This window comes from Bos javanicus, chromosome X (assembly GCF_032452875.1).
Source record: "Bos javanicus breed banteng chromosome X, ARS-OSU_banteng_1.0, whole genome shotgun sequence".
In the NCBI taxonomy this organism is placed as follows: Eukaryota; Metazoa; Chordata; class Mammalia; order Artiodactyla; family Bovidae; genus Bos; species Bos javanicus.
This window is the reverse complement of record NC_083897.1, coordinates 46,454,516-46,476,202: the sequence shown is the minus strand read 5'-3', so window position 1 is coordinate 46,476,202 and position 21,687 is coordinate 46,454,516. Positions and strand designations below refer to the sequence as shown.

General features: G+C 39.7%; 1 pseudogene; it reads left to right on the top strand.

Annotated features, from left to right (window-relative positions):
• The first annotated feature begins 11,805 nt into the window (after positions 1-11,805).
• The window catches only part of LOC133242569 (tigger transposable element-derived protein 1-like), a 31,660-nt pseudogene continuing 21,778 nt past the window's right edge, over positions 11,806-21,687 (top strand).

Below are 21,687 nucleotides of genomic sequence, written 5' to 3'. Positions count from 1 at the left end.
AGCAAGTCCAAGAGGCACAAGGAGTCCAATACAGGATAGACCCAAGGAGAAACACACCAAGACACATACTAATCAAATTAGCAAAGATTAAACACAAAGAAAGAATATTAAAAGCAGCAAGGGAAAAGCAACAAGTAACATACAAAAGAAACCTCATACGTTTAACAACTGATCTTTCAGCAGAAACTCTGCAGGCCAGAAGGGAGTGGCAGGATATATTTAACGTAATGAAAGGGAAAAATATACAACCAAGGTTACTCTACCCAGCAAGGATCTCATTCAAAATTGATGGAAAAATTGAAAGCTTTACAGACAAGCAAAAGTGAAGAGAATCAGTACCACCAAACCAGCTTTACAACAAATGCTAAAGGAATTTATATAGTCAGGAAATACAAGAGAAGAGAAAGATCTACAAAAACAAACCCCAAATAATTAAGAAAATGGCAATAGGAATATATATATCAATAACTACTTCACATGTACACGGATTAATACTCCAAACAAAAGACACAGACTCACAGAATGGATGTAAAAATAAGACCCATACATTTGCTGTGTATAAGAAACCTATTTCAGACCTATAGACACATATAGACTGAAAGAGAGAGGATGGAAAAATATATTCCATGCAAATGGAAAGCAAAATAAAGCTGGAGTAGTGAAATCCTCATATCAGACAAAAGAGACCTTAAAATAAACAGTATTACAAGAGATAAGGAGGGACACTACATAATAATCAAGGGATCAATTCAAGAGGAAGAGATAACAACTGTAAATATCAAGGAAAGATATACCCATCTGAATGCAGAGTTCCAAAGAATATCGAGGAGAGATAAGAAAACATCCTTCAGTGATCAATGCAAAGAAATAGAGGAAAACAATAGAATGGAAAAAACTAGAAATCTCTTCAAGAAAACAAGAGATACCAAGGGAAGATTTCTTGAAAAAAATGGGCACAATAATGGACAGAAATGGTATGGACCTAACAGAAGCAGAAGATATTAAGAAGAGGTGGTAAGAATACACAGAACTACACAAAAAAGATCTTAATGAACCACATAACCATGATGGTGTGATTGTTCACCTAGAACAAGACATCCTGGGAAATGAAGTCAGGAGGGCATTAGGAAGCATCACTACGAATGAAAGTAGTGGCTGCTGCTGCTGCTAAGTCGCTTTAGTTGTGTCCGACTCTGTGCGACCCCATAGATGGCAGCCCACCAGGCTCCCCCGTCCCTGGGATTCTCCAGGCAAGAACACTGGAGTGGGTTGCCATTTCCTTCTCCAGTGCATGAAAGTGAAAAGTGAAAAGTGAAAGTGAAGTCGCTGAGTTTTGTCCGACTCTTAGCAACCCCATGGACTGTGGCCCACCAGGCTCCTCCATCCATGGGATTTTCCAGGCAAGAGTGCTGGAGTAGGGTGCCATTGCCTTCTCCGGAAGGTAGTGGAGGTGATAGAATTCCAGTTGAGTTACTTCACATCCTAAAAGATGATTCTGTGAAAGTGCTGCACTCAATATGCCAGCAAATCTGGAAAACTCAGCAGTGGTCACAGGACTGGAAAAGGTCAGTTTTCATTCCAGTCCCAAAGAAAGGCAGTGCAAAAGAATGTTTAAACTACTGCAGAATTGCACTCACCTCACACGCTAGCATAATAATGCTCAAAATTCTCCAAGAGAGACTTCAACAGTACATGATCTGAGAAATTTCATATGTTCAGGCTGGATTTAGAAACAGCAGAGGAACCAGAGATCAAATTGCCAACATCCATTGGATCATCAAAAAATCAAGAGTTCCAGAAAAACATGTACTTCTGCTTTATTGCCTTGGCCAAAGCCTTTGACTGTGTGGACCACAGCAAACTGTGGAAAATTTTTAAAGACATGGGAATACCAGACCACATTACCTGCCTCCTGAGAAATCTGTATGTTGATCAAGACACCATAGTTATAACCGGACATGGAAAAACAGACTTTCCAAATTGGGTAAGCAGTATGTCAAGGCTGTATATTGTCACCATGTTCATTTAACTTATATCACGTATAAGTACATGATGCAAAATGCCATGATGGATGAAGCACAAGCTGGAACCAAGATTGCTGGGACAAACATCAATAACCTCAGATATGCAGATGACACCACCCTTATGGCAGAAAGTGAAGAACAACTAAAGGGCCTCATGATGAAAGTGAAAGAGGAGAGTCAAAAGGTGGTTTAAAACTCAACATTCAAAAAACAAAGATCATGGCATCCGGTCCCATCACTTCATAGCAAATAGATGGGGAAACAGTGGAAAAACTGCCAAACTTTATTTTCTTGGGCTCCAAAATCACTGCAGATGGTGACTGCAGCCATGAAATCAAAAGATGCTTGTTCCTTGGAAGAAAAGCTATGACTAACCCAGACAGCACGGTACAAAGCAGAGACATTACTTTGCTGACAAAGGTCCGTCTAGTTAAAGCTATGGTTTTTCCAGTAGTCATATATGGATGTGGGAGTTGGACTATAAAGAAACCTGAGCACAGAAGAATTGATGCTTTTGAACTGTGGTGTTGGAGAAGACTCTTGAGAGTCTCTTGGGCTGCAAAGAGATCAAATGAGTCAACCCTAAATGAAATCAGTCCTGAATATTCATTGGAAGGACTGATGCTGAAACTGAAGCTCCAATACTTTGGCACTTGATAAGAACAACTGACTCATTGGAGAAAGCCCTGATGCTTGGAGAGATTGAAGTCAGGAGGAGAAGGGGATGACAGAGGATGAGATGGCTGGATGGCATCACCAACTCAATGTACATGAGTTTGAGCAAGCTCCAGTTGTTGGTGATCAACAGTGAAGTCTGGCATGGTGCAGACTGTAGGGTGGCAAAGAGTTGGTGAAGACTGTGTGACAGAACTGACTGATGCACTCAGCATAGGATCACCCCAATGCATAAGACAAACACTCACAGATATAAAAGGAGAAACTGACAGTAACACAGTAATATTAGGAGACTTTAATACCTCACTTACCCCAGTGGACTGATCATCAAAACAGAAAATTAATAAGGAAACAGAAGTCTTAAATGATACATTAGATGAGATGAGTCTTATTGATATCCTCAGGACATTCCATCCAAATGCAGAAGAATACACCATTTTCTCAAGTGCACATGGAACATTCTCTAGGATAGATCACATCCTGGGTCACAAATTTAAGAGAATTGAAATCATATTAAGCATCTTTTCTGACCACAATACTATGAAACTAGATATCAACTACAAGAATAATATTGTAAAAAACACAAACGCATGGAGATTATGCAATACATTTCTAAATAATGAACAGGATACTGAAGAAATAAAAAGGGAAATGAAAAAATTCCTAGAAACAAATGACAATAAAAACACAACTAAAAATCTATGGGATGCAACAAAACAATTCTAAGAGGTAAGCCTGTAGCTATACAATACTACTTCAAGAAACAAGAAAAACATTGAGTAGATAACCAAACTTTAGAGCTAAAACAACTGGAAAAAGAAGAACCAAAAAACCCCAAAACTTAGCAGAAGGAAAGAAATCATAAAGATCAGAGCATAAATAATTGAAAAAGAAATGAAAGAAACAATAATAAAGATTAATAAAACTAAAAGGTGCTTATTTGAGATGATAAAAAAATTGCCAAACCTTTAGCCAGATTTATCAAGAAAAAAAGAGAGAAGAAGCAAATCAATAAAATTAGAAATGAAAAAGGAGCAGTTACAACAGACAATGCAGAAATACAAAGGATTTTAAGAGACTATTATGAATAACTACATGGCAATAAAATGGGTAACCTGAAAGAACTGGCAGATTCTTAGAAATGTTCAATCTTCTAAGACTGAACCAGGAAGAAATAGTATGAATACCCCAATTACAAGCACTGAAATCAAAACTGATAAAAAATCTCCCCAAAAGCAAAAGCCCAGGGCCAGATGACTTCACAGGGGAAGTCTATCAAACATTTAGAGAAGAGCTAATGCCTATCCCTATAAAACTCTTTTAAAAAATTGCAGAGGAAAGCACATTTTCAAACTCATTCTATGAGGCTGCCATCACCCTAATATCAAAACCAGACAAAGACAACACAGAAAAAGAAAACTACAGGCCAATATCACTGGTGAATATGGATGCAAAAATCCTCAGCAAAATTCTAGCAAACAGAATTCAACAAAACAGTGAAAAGCTCATACACCATGATCAAGTTGGGTTTATTCCAGGAATGCAAGGATTCTTCAATATACAGAAATCAATCAGTGTGACAAACTATATTAACAAATTGAAGGATAAAAATTATATGATCATCACAATAAGTTCAGTTCAGTTCAGTTCATTTGCTTAGTCATGTCCGACTCTTTGCAACCCCATGGACTGCAGCACACCAGGCCTCCCTGTCCATCACCAAATCCTGGAGTTTACTCAAATTCATGTCCACGGAGTCAGTGATGCCATCCAACTATCTCATCCTCTGTCATCCCCTTCACCCGCCTTCAATCTTTCTTGGACTCAGGGTCTTTTAAAATGAGTCAGCTTTTCTCATCAGGTGGCCAAAGTATTGGAGTTTCAGCTTCAACATCAGTCCCTCCAATGAACGCTCAGGACTGATCTCCTTTAGGATGGACTGGTTGGATCTCCTTGCAGTCCAAGGGACTCTCAAGAGTCTTCTCCAACACCACAGTTCAAAAGCATCAATTCTTCTGTGCTCAGCTTTCTTTATAGTCCAACTCTCACATCCATACATGACTACTGGGAAAACCATAGCCTTGACTAGACAGACCTTTGTTGGCAAAGTAGTGTCTCTGCTTTTTAATATGCTGTCCAGGTTGGTCATAACTTTCCTTCCAAGGAGCAAGCATCTTTTAATTTCTTGGCTTCAGCTACCATCTGCAGTGATTTTTAGAGCTCACGAAAATAAAATCAGCCACTGTTTCCTCTGTATCCCCATCTATTTCCCATGAAGTGATGGGACCGGATGCCATGATCTTAGTTTTCTGAATGTTGAGCTTTAAGCCAACATTTTCACTTGCCTCTTTCACTTTCATCAAGAGGCTCTTTCATTCTTCTTCACTTTCTGCCACAAGGGTGGTGTCATCTGCATATCTGAGGTTATTGATATTTCTCCTGGCAATCTTGATTCCAGTTTGTGCTTCATCCAGCCTAGCGTTTCTCATGATGTACTCTGCATATAAGTTAAATAAGCAGGGTAATAATATACAGCCTTGATGTACTCCTTTTCCTATTTGGAACCAGTCTGTTGTTCCATGTCCAGTTCTAACTGTTGCTTCCTGACTTGCATACCAGTTTCTGAAGAGGCAGGTCAGGTGGTATGGTATTCCCATCTCTTTCAGAATTTTCCACAGTTTATTGTGATTCACACAGTCAAAGGCTTTGGCATAGTCAATAAAGCAGAAATAGATGTTTTTTTTTTGAACTCTCATGGTTCTTTGATGATCCAGCAGATGTTGGTAATTTTATCTCTGGTTCCTCTGCCTTTCTAGATCCAGCTTGAACATCTGGAAGGTCACAGTTCAGGTATTGTTGAAGTTTGGCTTGGAGAATTTTGAGCATTATTTTACTAGCATGTGAGATGAGTGCAATTGTGCAGTAGTTTGAGCATTCTTTGGCATTGCTTTTCTTTGGAATTGGAATGAAAATTGACCTTTTCCAGTCCTGTGGCCACTTATGAGTTTTCCCAATTCACTGGCATATTGAATACAGCACTTTCACAGCATCATCTTTTAGGATTTGAAATAGCTCAACTGGAATTCCATCACATCCACTAGCTTTGTTTGTAGTGATGCTTCCTGAGTCCCACTTGACTTCACATTGCAAGATATCTGGCTCTAGGTGAGTGATCACACCATCATGAGTATCTGAGTTGTAAAGATCTTTTTTGTACAGTTCTTCTGTGTATTCTTGCCACCTCTTAGTATCTGCTGCTTCTGTTAGGTACATACACTTTCTGTCGTTTATTGAGCCCATCTTTGCATGAAATGTTCCCTTGTTATATCTAACTTTCTTGAAGATCATTGCAATAGTTACAGAAAAAGCCTTTAATGAAATTCAGCATGCATTTATGGTTAAAATTATTCAGAAAATGGACATAAAAGGAACCTACCTCAACATATGATAAGGCCACATATGATAATCCCACAGGAAACATTATTATCGGTGGTGGAAAACTGCAATCATTCCCCCCAAAATCAGGAAGAAGACAAGGGTGTCCTCTCTCACCGCTGTTATTCAACATAGTTTTGAAGTCATAGATACAGCAATCAGAGACAGAAACGAAATAAAAGCAACCCAGATTGGAAAACAAGAAGTAAAGCTCTCACTGTTCGCAGATGACATGATACTATAAACAGAAAACCCTAAAGATACTATCAGAAAATTACTACAGCTTATCAGTGAGTTTAGCAAAGTCACAGGATACAAAATAAATACAGAGAAACCCTTGCATTCCTATATAATAATAATGAAATCGGAAAAAGAAATTAAGGAATCAATCCCATTCACTATTACAGCAAAAAGAATAAAATGCCTAGGAACAAACCCACCTACGGAGACAAACGAACTGTATAAAGAAAATTTTAGGACACTAATGATAGAAATAAAAAGTAACATAAACAGATGGAGAGATTTTCCATGTCCCTGGGTAGGAAGAATCAATACTGTGAAAATGACTGTACTACCAATTGCAACCTACAGGTACAATGTTATCCCTATCAAATTACCAACAGCATTTTTTACAGAACTAGAACAAAAATTTCACAATTTATATGGCAACACAAAAGACCTTTAATAGCCAAAGCAGTCTTGAGAAGGAATAATGAAGCTGGAGGAATCAACCTTCCTGACTTCAGATTATACTACAAAGGTACGGTCATCAAGACAGTATGTTACTGGCACAAAAGCAGGAATATAGACCAATGGAATAAGATAGAAAGCCCAGAAATAAACCCATGAGCCTATGGGTACCTTATTTTTGACAAAGGAGGAAAGGATATACCATGAGGCAAAGACAGCCTCTTTAGTAAATGGTGCTGGGGAAACTGGATAGCTACATGTAAAAGAATGAAATTAGAACACTTCCTGCAACCATACATAAAGATAAATCAAAATGGATTAAATGCCTAAATATAAGACTGGAAACTATAAAATACTTAGAGGAAAACACAGGCAGAACACTTGATGACATAAATGAAAGCAAGATCCTCTATGACCCACTTCCCAGAGTAAGGGAAATAAAAACAAATGGGACCTAATTAAACTTAAAAGCTTTTGCACAGCTAAGAAAACTATAAACAATATGAAAAGACAATCCTCAGAATGGGGAAAAAATAACAGCAAATGAAACAACTGACAAAGGATTAATTTCCAAAATATACAAGCAGCTCACACAACTCAATACCAGAAAAACAAACAACCCAATCAAATAGTGGGAAAAAGACCTTAACAGACCTTTTTCCAAATAAGACATACAGAGGGCTAACAAACACATGAAAAGATCCTCCATATTGCTCATTTCTCAGTTCAGTTCAGTTGCTCAGTCATGTCCAACTCTTTGCGACCCCATGGACTACAGCACGCCAGGCTTCCGTGCCCATCACCAACTCCCAGAGCTTACTCAAACTCATGTCAATTGAGTCGGTGATACCATACAGCCATCTCATCCTCTGTCGTCCCCTTCTCTTCCTGCCTTCAGTCTTTCCCAGCATCAAGGTCTTTTCCAAGGAGTCAGTTCTTTGCATCAGGTGGCCAAAGTATTGGAGTTTCAGCTTCAACATCAGTCCTTCCAATGACTATTCAGGACTGATTTCCTTTAGGATAGACTGGTTGGATCTCTTTGTAGTCCAAGGGACTCTCAAGAGTCTTCTCCAACACCACAGTTCAAAAGCATTGCTCGTTGTTAGAGAAATGCAAATCAAAACTATGAGGAGATATCACCTCACACTTGTCAGAATGGCCATCATCAAAAAGTCTACAAACAATAAATGATGGAGATGGTGTGGAGAAAAGGGAACCCTCTTGCACTGTTGGTGGGAATGTAAATTGATACAGTCACTATGGAAGATGGTATGGAGATTCCTTAAAATCTAGGAATAAAACCACCATATGACCCAGCAATCCCACTCCTAGGCATATACCCTGAGGAAACCAAAATTGAAAAAAAACACAAATTCCCCAATGTTCACTGCAGCACCATTTACAATAGCTAGAACATGAAAGCAAGCTAGATGTCCATCAACAGATGAGTGGATAAAGAATTTGTGGTACATATACACAATGGAGTATTACTCATCCATAAAAAGGAACACATTTGAGTCAGTTCTAATGAGGTGGATACACCTAGAGCCTATTATACAGTGTGAAGTAAGTCAGAAAGAGAAAGATAAATACTTTATTCTAATGCATGCATACGGAATCTAAAGATGGTACTGAAAAATTTATTTGCAGGGCAGCAGTGGAGAAAGACATAGTGAACAGACTTATGGACATGGGGAGAGGGGAGGAAAGGGTGAGATGTATGGAGAGAGTAACATGGAAACTTACATTACCATATGTAAAATAGGTAGCCAATGGGAACTTTCTGTATGTCTCAGGGAATTCAAATAGGGGCTCTATACCAATCTAGGGTGGGGATGGTGAGGGAGATGGGAGGGAGGTTGAAGTGGGAGGGAACATATTCGTACCTATGCCTGATTCATTTTAAGGTGACAGAAAACAACAAAATCCTGTAAAGCATTTATCCTACAATTAAAAAATAAATTAAAAAAAGAAACTGCAATAATATAACACAATAGATGAATAATAAATGCTCTCATGGAAAAAATGTTAAAAAATAACAACAAAAAAAAAGTCATGTAAAATATTTACCTCTAAGTGTTAATTTTTATAGTAACTGGAAATTCAGAAAACAGTCTTGGAATTTATTTGCATTTGTAAAGCCTAAAGTCTAACATCTCTCTGCATCCATTTACAAGTTGAAAATAAAGAAGACATGATGTAGAAAAAAAAAGGGGGGGCCTTCCCTTGTGGCTCAGCTGTTAAAGAATCTGTCTGCAATGAGGGAGGCCTGGGTTTGATCTCTGGGTTGGGAAGATGCCCTGGAGAAGGAAGGGCCACCCACTCCAGTATTCTGGCCTGGAGAATTCCATGGACTGTATAGTCCATGGGGTCACAAAGAGTCAGACATGATTGAATGACTTTCACGAGAGTAGGATAAATTTCAACTGGAATTGCTGAGCCAAATTTTGAAAGACATCATGAATTTCCCATTTAAAAGATGATAGGGAAAACACTGGTGCCAACAGTAGAAGAAAGTGCTTGTTTACTATACAAGCTCTCACACTATTGTCATTATCAGACGTGTTACACCATTACTAATTTTAATTTGCTAGACTTGCTAAAGGTTGTGAAACTGCCTGGAGAAGTACTGTATAGTCTATGGGGTCGTAAAGAGTCAAACACAACTGAGTTTCACTTTCTTTTTAAAATTCATTAAGCACTTGATGATGCTAAAAATAGAAATGAACAGAAATAGGATTACAAAAGCTTAACATACCATCATTAGCCTCTATCAAGAAGATTAAAATATGGAAATATGGGGTAGAAGAATATTCATTTCATTGTCATATGTAATAGCAAGAAATTGAAAACCCAAATATCCAAAAAGAGACTATTGGCTAAGAATATTATGTTAATCCATACAATGGACCATTATAAAATGCTTAAAAAATGTGTCTCTCTATATAGTGGTATGGAAGAAATGATATGGAAAAATGACCTTGCTATGTTATTAAGTAAAAAGAAATCGAGTAATATGTTTAGCATTACACTTTGTGTAAAGACAAAGCTACAAATAATCTATGTATATACACATTCTCTATGTAAATGCATGCAGAAATGACTGCCAAATTTATTATCTCATGGAAATGAAAGAGAGCTCACTTTTTTACTCTCTGTATTATCTAGTTTTCATTTTACATGGGTATGCTTGTGTTTTATTTTTGCAGATTTAGAAAATAATTTTTTCAAAATTATAGACAACTTGAGAAGAGCAATAACCATAGATAAAAGTAAAATATAACTGCAGGCATACCTCCTTTCATTGGGCTTTGCTTTATTACTCTTTGCAGATACAGCACTTTTTTTTTTTCAAGTTGAATGTTTGCGGCAAACCCTGAATTGAGCCAGTCTATTGGCACCATTGTTCCAACAACATTTGCTCATTTCACGTCTCTATATGAGAATTTTGGTAATTCTCACAATATTTAAGACTTTTAAAATCATTACTATATTTGTTATGGTGATCTATGATCAGTCAGTGATCTTTGCTGTTACTATTGTAATTGTTTTGGGCACCACTATCTCCAAGCCAGGCTGCAGCAATATGTGAACTGTGAACTTCCAGATGTTCAAGCTGGTTGTAGAAAAGGCAGAGGAACTAGAGATCAAATTGCCAACATCCGCTGGATCATGGAAAAAGGAAGAGAGTTCCAGAAAAACATCTATTTCTGCTTTATTGACTATGCCAAAGCCTTTAGCTGTGTAGATCACAATAAACTGTGGAAAATTCTGAAAGAGATGGGACTACCAGGCCACCTGACCTGCTTCTTGAGAAACTTGTATGCAGGTCAGGAAGCAACAGTTAAAACTGAACATGGAACAACAGACTGGTTCCAAACAGGAAAAGGAGTGTGTCAAGGCTGTATATTGTCACCCTGCTTATTTAACTTATATGCAGAGTACATCATGAGAAACGCTGGGCTGGAAGAAGCACGAGCTGGAATCAAGATTGCCAGGAGAAATATCAATAACCTCAGACATGCAGATGACACCACGCTTGTGGCAGAAAGTGAAGAAGAACTAAAGAGCCTCTTGATGAAAGTGAAAGAGGAGAGTGAAAAAATTGGCTTAAAGCTCAATATTCAGAAAACTAAGATCATGGCATCCGGTCCCATCACTTCATGGCAGATAGATGGAAAAACAGTGGAAATAGTGTCAGACTTTATTTTTTGGGGCTCCAAAATCATGACAGATGATGACTGCAGCCATGAAATTAAAAGACACTTGCTCCTTGGAAGGAAAGTTATGACCAACCTAGAGAGCATATTAAAAAGCAGAGACATTACTTTGCCAACAAAGGTCTGTCTAGTCAAGGCTATGGTTTTCCCAGGAGTCATGTATGGATGTGAGAGTTGGACTATAAAGAAAGCTGAGCACAGAAGGATTGATGGTTTTGAACTGTGGTGTTGGAGAAGACTCTTGAGAGTCCCTTGGACTGCAAGGAGATCCAACCAGTCCATCCTAAAAGAGATCAGTCCTGAGAGTTCATTGGAAGGACTGATGTTGAAGCTGAAACTCCAATACTTTGGCCACCTGATGTGAAAAGCTGACTCATTTCAAAACACCCTGATGCTGGGCAAGGTTGAGGGCAGGAGGAGAAGGGGATGACCGAGGATGAAATGGTTGGATGGTATCACCGACTCAATGGACATGAGTTTGGGTAAACTCCAGGAGTTAATGACGGACAGGGAGGTCTGGTGTGCTGTGGTTCATGGGGTCGCAAAGAATCAGACACGACTGAGTGACTGAACTGAACTGAACTACACCCATATAAGATGGTGAAACTTAACCAAAAAATGTTTTGTGTGTTCTGACTGGTTGTTCTCCTGTCTCTCTCCATCTCCTTGGGTCTTCCTATTCCCTAAGACACAGCGATATTTAAATTAGACCTATGAATTGAAATTAAGCCTACAATGGCCTCTAAGTGTCATGTGAAAGGAAGAATAAAAAATCTATCACTTTAAAAGTAGAAATGATTAAGCTTAGTGAGGAAGGCATGTGGAAAGTTGAGATAGACTGAAGGCTAGATCTCTTGTACCCAAAAGTTAGCCAGGTTGTGAATGTAAAGGAAAAGTTCTTGAAGGAAATTAATGCTCTTTGTGCTTATCACACGGATGATAAGAAATTGAAATACCCTTATTGCTGAAATAGAGAACAATTTAGTGGTCTGGATAGAAGATCACACCAGCTACAATACTCCCCATAAGGCATAACAAAATCCAGAAGAAGTCACTAACTCCCTTCAATTCTATAAAGGTTGAGAGAAGTGAGGAAGCTGAAGAAGCAAATTTTGAAGCTAATTTTGGTTCATGAGATTGAAGGAAAGAAGCCATTTCTATAACATCAAAGTGCAAGATGAACCAGTAAGTGCTGGTGTAGAAGCTGCAGCAAGTTCTTCAGAAGATGTATAATATCATTTATGAGAGAGGCTACACTAAACAACAGATTTTTAGTGTAGACAAAGCATCCTTATATTGAAAGAACATTCCATCTAAGACTTTCATAGCTGGAGAGGAGAAGTCTATGCTTGGCTTCAAAGCTTTAAAGGAAAGGCTGGCTCTCTTGTCAGGGGCTAATATGCAGCTAGTGATTTTAACTGAAGTCAGTGTTCATTTACTACTCTGAAAACCCTAAGGCTCTTAAGAATAACACAAAATCTGGGGACTTCCCTGGTGGTCTGGTGGTTTAGACTCCATTTTTCCACTGCAGGGGGTATGGGTTTGAACCCTGGTTCAGGATTTAAGATCCCACATGCTGTACTGTGAAGCCAGAAAAAGAAGAAGAATGCTAAATCTACTGTGTCTATGTTCTATAAGTGGAACAGCAGGATCTGGATGAGAGAATATCATTTTACCACATTGTTTACTGAGTATTTTAATTGCATTGTTAAGAAATTCTGCTCAGAAAAAAGATTCCTCTCAAAATACTACTGCTCATTGACAGTGCACCTAGTAACTCAAGAGCTCTGGTGAAGATGTACAATGAGATACATTTTTTTCCCCCATGCTTCAAACACAGTGTCCATTCTGCAGGCCATGGATCAAGAGGTAATTTCAACTTTCAAATCTTATTTAAGAAATACATTTCATAAGGATATAGCTGCCATAGACAGTGATTCCTCTAACAGATCTGGGCAATGTAATTTTAAAACATTCTGGAAAGTACTCATCCTTCTAGATGCCATGAAAAACATTCAGGATTCATGGGAAAAGGTCAAAACATCAAAGTTCACAGGAGTTTGGAAGAAGCTGATGCAACCCTCATGAATGACTTTGAGGAGTTCAAGGCTTCAGTGGAGGAAGTCACTGCAGATATAGTGGAAATAGGAAGAGAACTAGAAGTGGAACCTGAAGATGTGACTGATTTGTGGCAATCTCATGATAAAGGCAAACCAGTCCACCTTTATGTGCAGGTTGAATTTCAGTCTTATACCAGGGCTTCCCTGGTGGCTCAGACAGTAGAGAATCTGCCTGCAACACGGGAGACCTGGGTTCAGTCACTGGACTGGGAAGATCCTCTGGAGAAGGGAATGGCAGCCCATTCCAATATTCTCACCTGGAGAATCCCATGGACAGAGGAGCCTGGTGGGCTTCAGTCCATGGCATCACAGTCGGACATGACTGTGTGACTAACACATGATAAAACTAACAGATGAGGAGTTGCTTCCACGGATGAACAAAAAATGTGGTTTCTTGACTTGAATATTTCGGGTGAAGATGCTATGAAGATGGTTGAAATGACAACAAACGATTTAGAATACAGCAAAAAACTTAGTTGATAAAGCAATGGGAGGGTTTGAGAGGACTGATGCTAATTTTGAAAGTAGTTCTAGGGGTAATATGCTATAAAATATCACTGCATGTTACAGAGCACTTAAAGCTGGTGCTCTGGGACAATCCATAGGAATGGGGTTGGGAGGGAGGTAAGAGGGGGGTTAAGAATGGGGGGACACCTGTACACCCATGTCTGATTCATGTTGATGTATGGCAAAACCACTACAATATTGTAAAGTAATTAGCCTCCAATTAAAATAAATTAATTAATTAAAAAAATAAATCATGAAAGGAAGAGACAATCTGTGTGGAAATTTTCATTGTTGTCTTAAGGAATTGCCAGAGCCACTACAAACTTCAGCAACCACCACCCCTGATCAGTCAGCAGCCATCAATATCAAGGAAAGACCCTCTACCAGCAAAAAGATTATAACTCACTGAAGGCTCAGATGAGTTTAGCACTTTTTAGCAATAAAGCACTTTAAAATTAAGATATGTACGGTTTTTAGACATAATACTATTACATACATAATATAAAAGTGTAAATATAACTTTTACATGCATGGGGAAACCAAAATGTCATGTGCCCTATTTTATTGTCATATTTGCTTTATTGTGGTGGTCTGGAACCAATATCTCTGTGGTATGTCTCTGTCCAGAAATTTCTCCCAGGAAATTCTCTGTGCCTTGGCTGGTTCACAGGCAATTTCCCATACAATGCAGTCTATTGAAAATCATCAAACATGATTAAAGTCATCTGTTGCCAACTTTAGTTTTTGCTTTACTTTTACGGGGAGTTTTTCTTGCACATGTTTTGTGACTGTCCAGCCCAAGTTTTTGCTTTATGATTGAAGAAAATAAAGCCTTTCTTTGCCTTCCCACCCTGCTTATTTAATTTATATGCAGAGTACATCATGAGAAATGCTGGGCTGGAAGAAGCACAAGCTGGAATCAAGATTGCCAGAGAAATATCAATAACCTCAGATATGCAGATGACACCACCCTTATGGCAGAAAGTGAAGAGGAACTAAAAAGCCTCTTGATGAAAGTGAAAGAGGAGAGTGAAAAAGTTGTCTTAATGCTCAACATTCAGAAAACGAAGATCATGGCATCTGGTCCCATCACTTCATGGGAAATAGATGGGGAAACAGTGGAAACAGTGTCAGACTATATTTTTTTGGGCTCCAAAATCACTGCAGATGTTGACTGCAGCCATAAAATTAAAAGACGCTTACTACTTGGAAGAAAAGTTATGACCAACCTAGATAGCATATTGAAAAGCAGAGACATTACTTTGCCAACATAGGTCCGTCTAGTCAAGGCTATGGTTTTTCCAGTGGTCATGTATGGATGTGAGAGTTTGACTGTGAAGAAAGCTGAGCGCTGAAGAATTGATGCTTTTGAACTGTGGTGTTGTAGAAGACTCTTGAGAGTCCCTTGGACTGCAAGGAGATCAAACCAGTCCATTCTAAAGGAGATCAGCCCTGGGATTTCTTTGGAAGGAATGATGCTGAAGCTGAAACTCCAGTACTCTGGCCTCCTCATGCTAAGAGTTGACTTATTGGAAAAGACTCTGATGCTGAGAGGGGTTGGGGGCAGGAGGAAAAGGGGACGACAGGGGATGAGATGGCTGGATGGCATGACCGACTCGATGGATGTGAGTTTGAGTGAACTCCGGGAGATGGTGATGGACAGGAAGGCCTAGAGTGCTGCGATTCATGGGGTCGCAAAGAGTCAGATATGACTGTGCGACTGAACTGAAAGAAACTAAAAAGGCAAGATACTATCTCTAATTCTAAACTTTTTTTTATTTGGTTTTATTATGTATGTATTTACTTGTATGCACTGGGTCTTAGTTGTGGCACAGGGGATCTTTAATCTTCATTTTGTCATGCAGGATCTTTAATCACAAAATGTGAACTCCTAGTTTTGGCATGTGGGATCTAGTTCCCTGACAAGGGAGTGCCAAGTCTTAGTCACTGGACTGCCAAGGAAGTCCCTAAACCCTAATTTTTAGATGCACTGTTGTTATTGTGTAGTTGCTAAGTCATGTCTGACTCTTTCAACCCTACGTAGTCTGCCAAGCTCTTCTGTCCATGGGATTTTCCAGGCAAGAATACTGATGCTGAAGCTGAAGCTCCAATATTTGGCCACTTGATGCGAACAGGTGACTCATTGGAAAAGATCCTGATGCTGGAAATGATTCCAGACATGAGGAGAAGAAGAAAGACGGGGAAGCCTGACGTGCTGCAGTCCATGGGGTTGCAAAGAGTCAGACACGACTTAGTGACTAAACAACAACAAGAGTACTGGATTGGGTAGCCATTCCCTTCTTCAGGGAACTTCCTGAACCACAGATCAAACCTGCATCTTCTGCATTGGCAGGCAGATTCTTTACCACTGAGAAAGCCCCTACAAGATCCTTACCTGAACCACAGCTGCAAATTTGCTTTCATCATGTTAAGACAGCATGTCCAGAGGTTCTGGAGAATTAGGTCTTGGATATTTTTGTTGCTGTTTATACGCTAAGTCCTGTCTGACTCTTGAAGAATACTGGAGTAGGTTGCCATTTCCTTTACCAGGGGATCTTCCAGACCCAGGGATCAAACTCCTGTCTCCTGCTTGGCAGGCGAATTCTTTACCACTAAGCCACCAGGGGAGCCCTTTAGATACATAACTGACACTAAACGTATCAGATTCTCCTACCAGGGACTAGGAATCTAAAACAAAGAAAAAGAAACAGGGAAGAGTTCTAACAGTGGATGCTGGCTGCAATATCCAGTATTCAATGGCAGTAGTCCATGCACTGTGGTCACCAGACTGTTCCAACGGCATGATATAAACTGTAGTGCTAACCTCTATCTTCCTCTGGTTCCTGACTGCATACTGATCCTAGGTTTTTGATCTTACTATGAATTCTGTGAAATATCTAGCATTCTTCCAATAAACTCCATGCTTGCTTATATTAACCAGTGTCATTTTTTGCTGTTTTAAATTAAGACCCTTAACCATATACCTACTCAATGCATTTTATATTCAGCATAAGTCTGGTCCTTAAATGTGAACAAGGTATATTAACTTCAAAATATAGATGAAAATAACTACGTACGTATTAAAGTGAAAGTCGCTCAGTCGTGTCCAACTCTTTGCAATTCCATGGAGTATAAATCCATGGAATTCTCCAGGCCAGAATACTGGAGTGGGTAGCCATTCCCTTCTCTAGGTGATCTTTCCAACCCAGGGATCTAACCCAGGTTTACCACATTGCAGGCGGATTCTTTACCAATTGAGACACCAGGGAAGCCCAAGAATACTGGAGTTGGTAGCCTACCCATTCTCCAGGGGATCGTCCCAACCCAGGAATCGAACCAGGGTCTCCTGAATTGCAGGTGAATTCTTTACCAGCTGAGCTACCAGAGAAGCCTCTATACTGTATTAGTAGATTCAGTTCAGTTCAGTCACTTAGTCATGTCCAACTTTTGCGACCCCATGAATCGCAGCAGGCCAGGCCTCCCTGTCCATCACCATCTCCTGGAGTTCACCCAAAGTCACGTCCATCGAGTCGGTGATGCCATCCAGCCATCTCATCCTCTGTCGTACCCTCCTCCTCCTGCCCCCAATCCCTCCCAGCATCAGAGTCTTTTCCAATGAGTCAACTCTTCGAATGAGGTGGCCAAAGTACTGGAGTTTCAGCTTTAGCATCATTCCTTCCAAAGAAATCCCAGGGTTGATGTCCTTTAGAATGGACTGGTTGGATCTCCCTGCAGTCCAAGGGACACTCAGGAGTCTTCTCCAACACCACAGTTCAAAAGCATCAATTCTTCAGTGCTCAGCTTTCTTCACAGTCCAATTCTCACATCCATACATGACCACTGGAAAAACCATAGTCTTGACTAGATGGACCTTTGTTGACAAAACTGCTTCTATTAGGTCCATACAGTTTCTGTCCTTTGTCGAGCCCATCTTTGCATGAAATATTCCTTTGGTATCTCTAATTTTCTTGAAGAGATCTCTAGTCTTTCCCATTCTGTTGTTTTCCTCTATTTCTTTGCATTGATCACTAAGGAAGGCTTTCTTATCTCTTCCTGCTATTCTTTGGAATTCTGCATTCAGACGTTTATATCTTTCCTTTTCTCCTTTGCTTTTCACAGCTATTTGTAAGTCCTCGCCAGACAGCCAATTTTCTTTTTTGCATTTCTTTTCAGTGGGGATGATCTTGATCCCTGTCTCCTGTACAATGTCACGAACCTCTGTCCGTAGTTCATCAGGCACTCTATCTATCAGATCTAGCCCTTAAATCCATTTCTCACTTCCACTGTATAATCATAAGGGATTTGATTTAGGTCATGGCTGAAGGGTCTAGTGGTTTATCCCTACTTTCTTCAATTTAAGTCTGAATTTGGCAATAAGGAGTTCATGATCCGAGCCACAGTCAGCTCCTGGTCTTGTTTTTGCTGACTGCATAGAGCTTCTCCATCTTTGGCTGCAAAGAATATAATCAATCTGATTTCAGTGTTGACCATCTGGTGATGTCCATGTGTAGAGTCTTCTCTTGTGTTGTTGGAAGAGAGTGTTTGCTATGACCAGTGCATTCTCTTGGCAAAACTCTACTAGTCTTTGCCCTGCTTCATTCCATATTCCAAGGCCAGATCTTCCTGTTACTCCAGGTGCTTCTTGACTTCCTACTTTTGCATTCCAGTCCCCTATAATGAAAAGGACATCTTTTTGGGGTGTTAGTTCTAAAAGGTCTTGTAGGTCTTCATAGAACCATTCAACTTCAGCTTCTTCAGCATTACTGGTTGGGGCATAGACTTGGTTTACTGTGATATTGAATGGTTTGCCTTGGAAACGAACAGAGATCATCCTGTCGTTTTTGAGATTGCATCCAAGTACTGCATTTCAGACTCTTTTGTTGACCATGATGGCCACTCCATTTCTTCTGAGGGATTCCTGCCCAAAGTAGTAGATATAATGGTCATCTGAGTTAAATTCACCTGTTCCAGTCCATTTTAGTTCGCTGATTCCTAGAATGTTGATGTTCGCTCTTGCCATCTCTGTTTGATCACTTCCAATTTACCTTGATTCATAGACCTGACCTTCCAGGTTCCTATACAATATTGCTCTTTACAGCATTGGATCTTGCTTCTATCACCAGTCCCATCCACAACTGGGTATTGTTTTTGCTTTGGCTCCATCCCTTCATTCTTTCTGGAGTTATTTCTCCACTGATCTCTGGTAGCATATTGGGCACCTACTGACCTGGGGAGTTTCTCTTTCAGTATCCTATCATTTTGCCTTTTCATACTGTTCATGTGGTTCTCAAGGCAAAAATACTGAAGTGGTTTGCCATTCCCTTCTCCAGTGGACCAGGCTTTACATCACAACTTTGTTGCTGTAATGAAGACAGGCAATTCACTTATTTGACATTCTTCATATTCCACCTCTGAAATATTTATAACCTATTCTCTTTCCTCTAAATCTTTCATCATAAATGGCCAAATGGAAATTTATAAGACCTAAGGCTAAAGCCATCAAATTTGGATTAAATTTTAGTTATCCATTACAGTTACCCATTGCAGAATAATTTTTAAAAAATCATTATTTTATGCAGTCTGTTTTGACCAAGCATGAAAATATATAAATTAGTATATATGATATAATTTGAAGTATCAATTATTTTTAAACAAAATGTTATCATTCCTTTTTAGAACTTCTTTATTAGAGGTATGGAGCTTATACATGGAGAAAAACAAGTTGTCTGATGAATTCATGGGTTTGAAAATGAAAGCAACTTTAAGGAATTATCCAGGACATTTCTTGGACACCCATCACAATCTCTTTAAATAGTTAAGACTAATTTGTATTAATATTATTTTTAGAGATTCCCTGTTGTGCCAGTTCCTTTGGTAACACTGTCTAAGGTTTACCACAGTTCTTCCTTCTTTATGTGTCATCTAAAACCTTTCTGGTAAAATGCTAATTTGTTTCATTTTTTTCTGTATTCAGTGAGGATAGCAAATGGCTTGGCCAGGAACTTTTTAAAAAATATTTTTTGGGGGATTAATAGATACACATTACTACTCATTTTCCTCCTATGAGAACACCAAAATTGCAACTAGCTGCTGAACAATCATTGACAGGTTAATGTTGGAACCCATCAGAAAAAGATACCCCATGGCCAAGGGCAAGGGAGAAGCCACAACAAGATGGTAGGAGGGGTGCAATTGTGTTTAAAATCAAACTTCACACCCACCAGAGATGCTTGGAGGGCACAAACAAAACCTTGTGCACACCAGGACCAAGGCAAAGGAGCAGGCACCCATAAAAATAGAGACAGACCTGCCTTTGAGTGTTTGAGGGTCTCCTATGGAGGTATGAGTCAGCAGTGGCCTACCATGAGGACAGAAGCTCTAGCAACATCAGTCCTAGGCGATGCAGCATGTGGCATAAGTCCTCTTGGAGGAGGTCATCATTAGTGCCACTATAGAGTAGCCAGGCAGGCAACTCACCAACTGGAGAACAATTATACCAAAGAGGTTCTTATGCTACTTCAAAAGTTCTAGGCCCCACAACAGACATCCTAACCCTGGGATCTGGCAAAGTGACTGAGTATTCCCAGGGAATTTGAGTATGAAGGTCAGCAGGACTTGATTACAGAACTTTCACAAGACTAGGGAAACAGAGACTCTTGTAGGGCATGAACAAAACCTTGTGGACACCAGGTTGCAGGAGAAAGGAGCAGTGACCCCATCAGAGACTGAAACAAACATCCCTGTATATGCTTGGGAGTTTCTGGTAGAGGTGTGGCTTGACAGTGGCCTACCACAGGGTTAGGGACACTGACTACAACAGGCTTGGGAAGCCCGGTATGCTAGCATAAGTACTTTTGAAGGAGGTCACCATTATGCCTACCATAGTTTGGCCTCAGGCCAAACTGCAGAGAGGGAACACAGCCCCACCCATCACCAGAAAATTGGATTAAAGATTAACTGAACATGGTCTTGCCCACCAGAATAAGACACAGTATCCCCACAGCCAGTCTCTCCCATCAGGAAGGTTGCACAAGCCTCTTATCCTCATTCATCAGAGGGCAGACAGAATGAAAAACTACAATCACAGAAAACTAAATAAACTTATCACATGGGCCACAATCTTGCCTAACTCAATGAAATTATGAGCTATGCCATGTAGGGCCACCCAAAATGGGCAGGTCATGGTGGATATTTCTGATAAAACATGGTCTACTGGAGAAGGAAATGGCAAATCACTTTAGCATTCTTACCTTGAGAACCCCATGAACAGTATGAAAAGGCAAAAGGATATGACACTGAAAGATGAACTCCACAGGTCTGTAGGTGCCCAGTATGCTACTGGAGAAGAGTGGATAACTCCAGAAAGAAGGAAGAGGCTGAGCCAAAGCAAAAACAATGCCCAGTTGTGGATGTGACTGGTGGTGGAAGTAAAATTCAAAGCTGCAAGGAACAATATTGCATGGGAACCTGGAATGTCAAGTCCATGAATCAAGGTAAATTGGAAGTGGTCAAACAGGAGATGGCAAGAATGAACATTGACATTTTAGGAATCAGTGAACTAAAATGGACTGGCATGGGCGAATTTAATTCAGATGACCATTATATTTACTACTATGGGTAAAAATTCCTTAGGCAAAATGGAGTAGCCCTCATAGTCAACAAAAGATTCTGAAATGCAGTACTTGGATGCAGTCTCAAAAACTACAGAATGATCTCTGTTTCCAAGGCCAATCATTCAATATCACAGTAATCCAAGTCTATGCCCCAACCAGTAATGCCAAAGAAACTGAAGTTGAACGGTTCTATGAAGACCTACAAGACCTTTTAGAACTAACACCCCCAAAAGACATGCTTTTCATCATAGGGGACTGGAATGCAAAAGTAGGAAGTCAAGAGATACCTGGAGTAACAGGCAAATTTGGTCTCAGAGTACAAAATGAAACAGGGTAAAGGCTAACAGAGTTTTGCCAAGAAAATGCACTGGTTATACAAAACACCCTCTTCCAACAACACAAG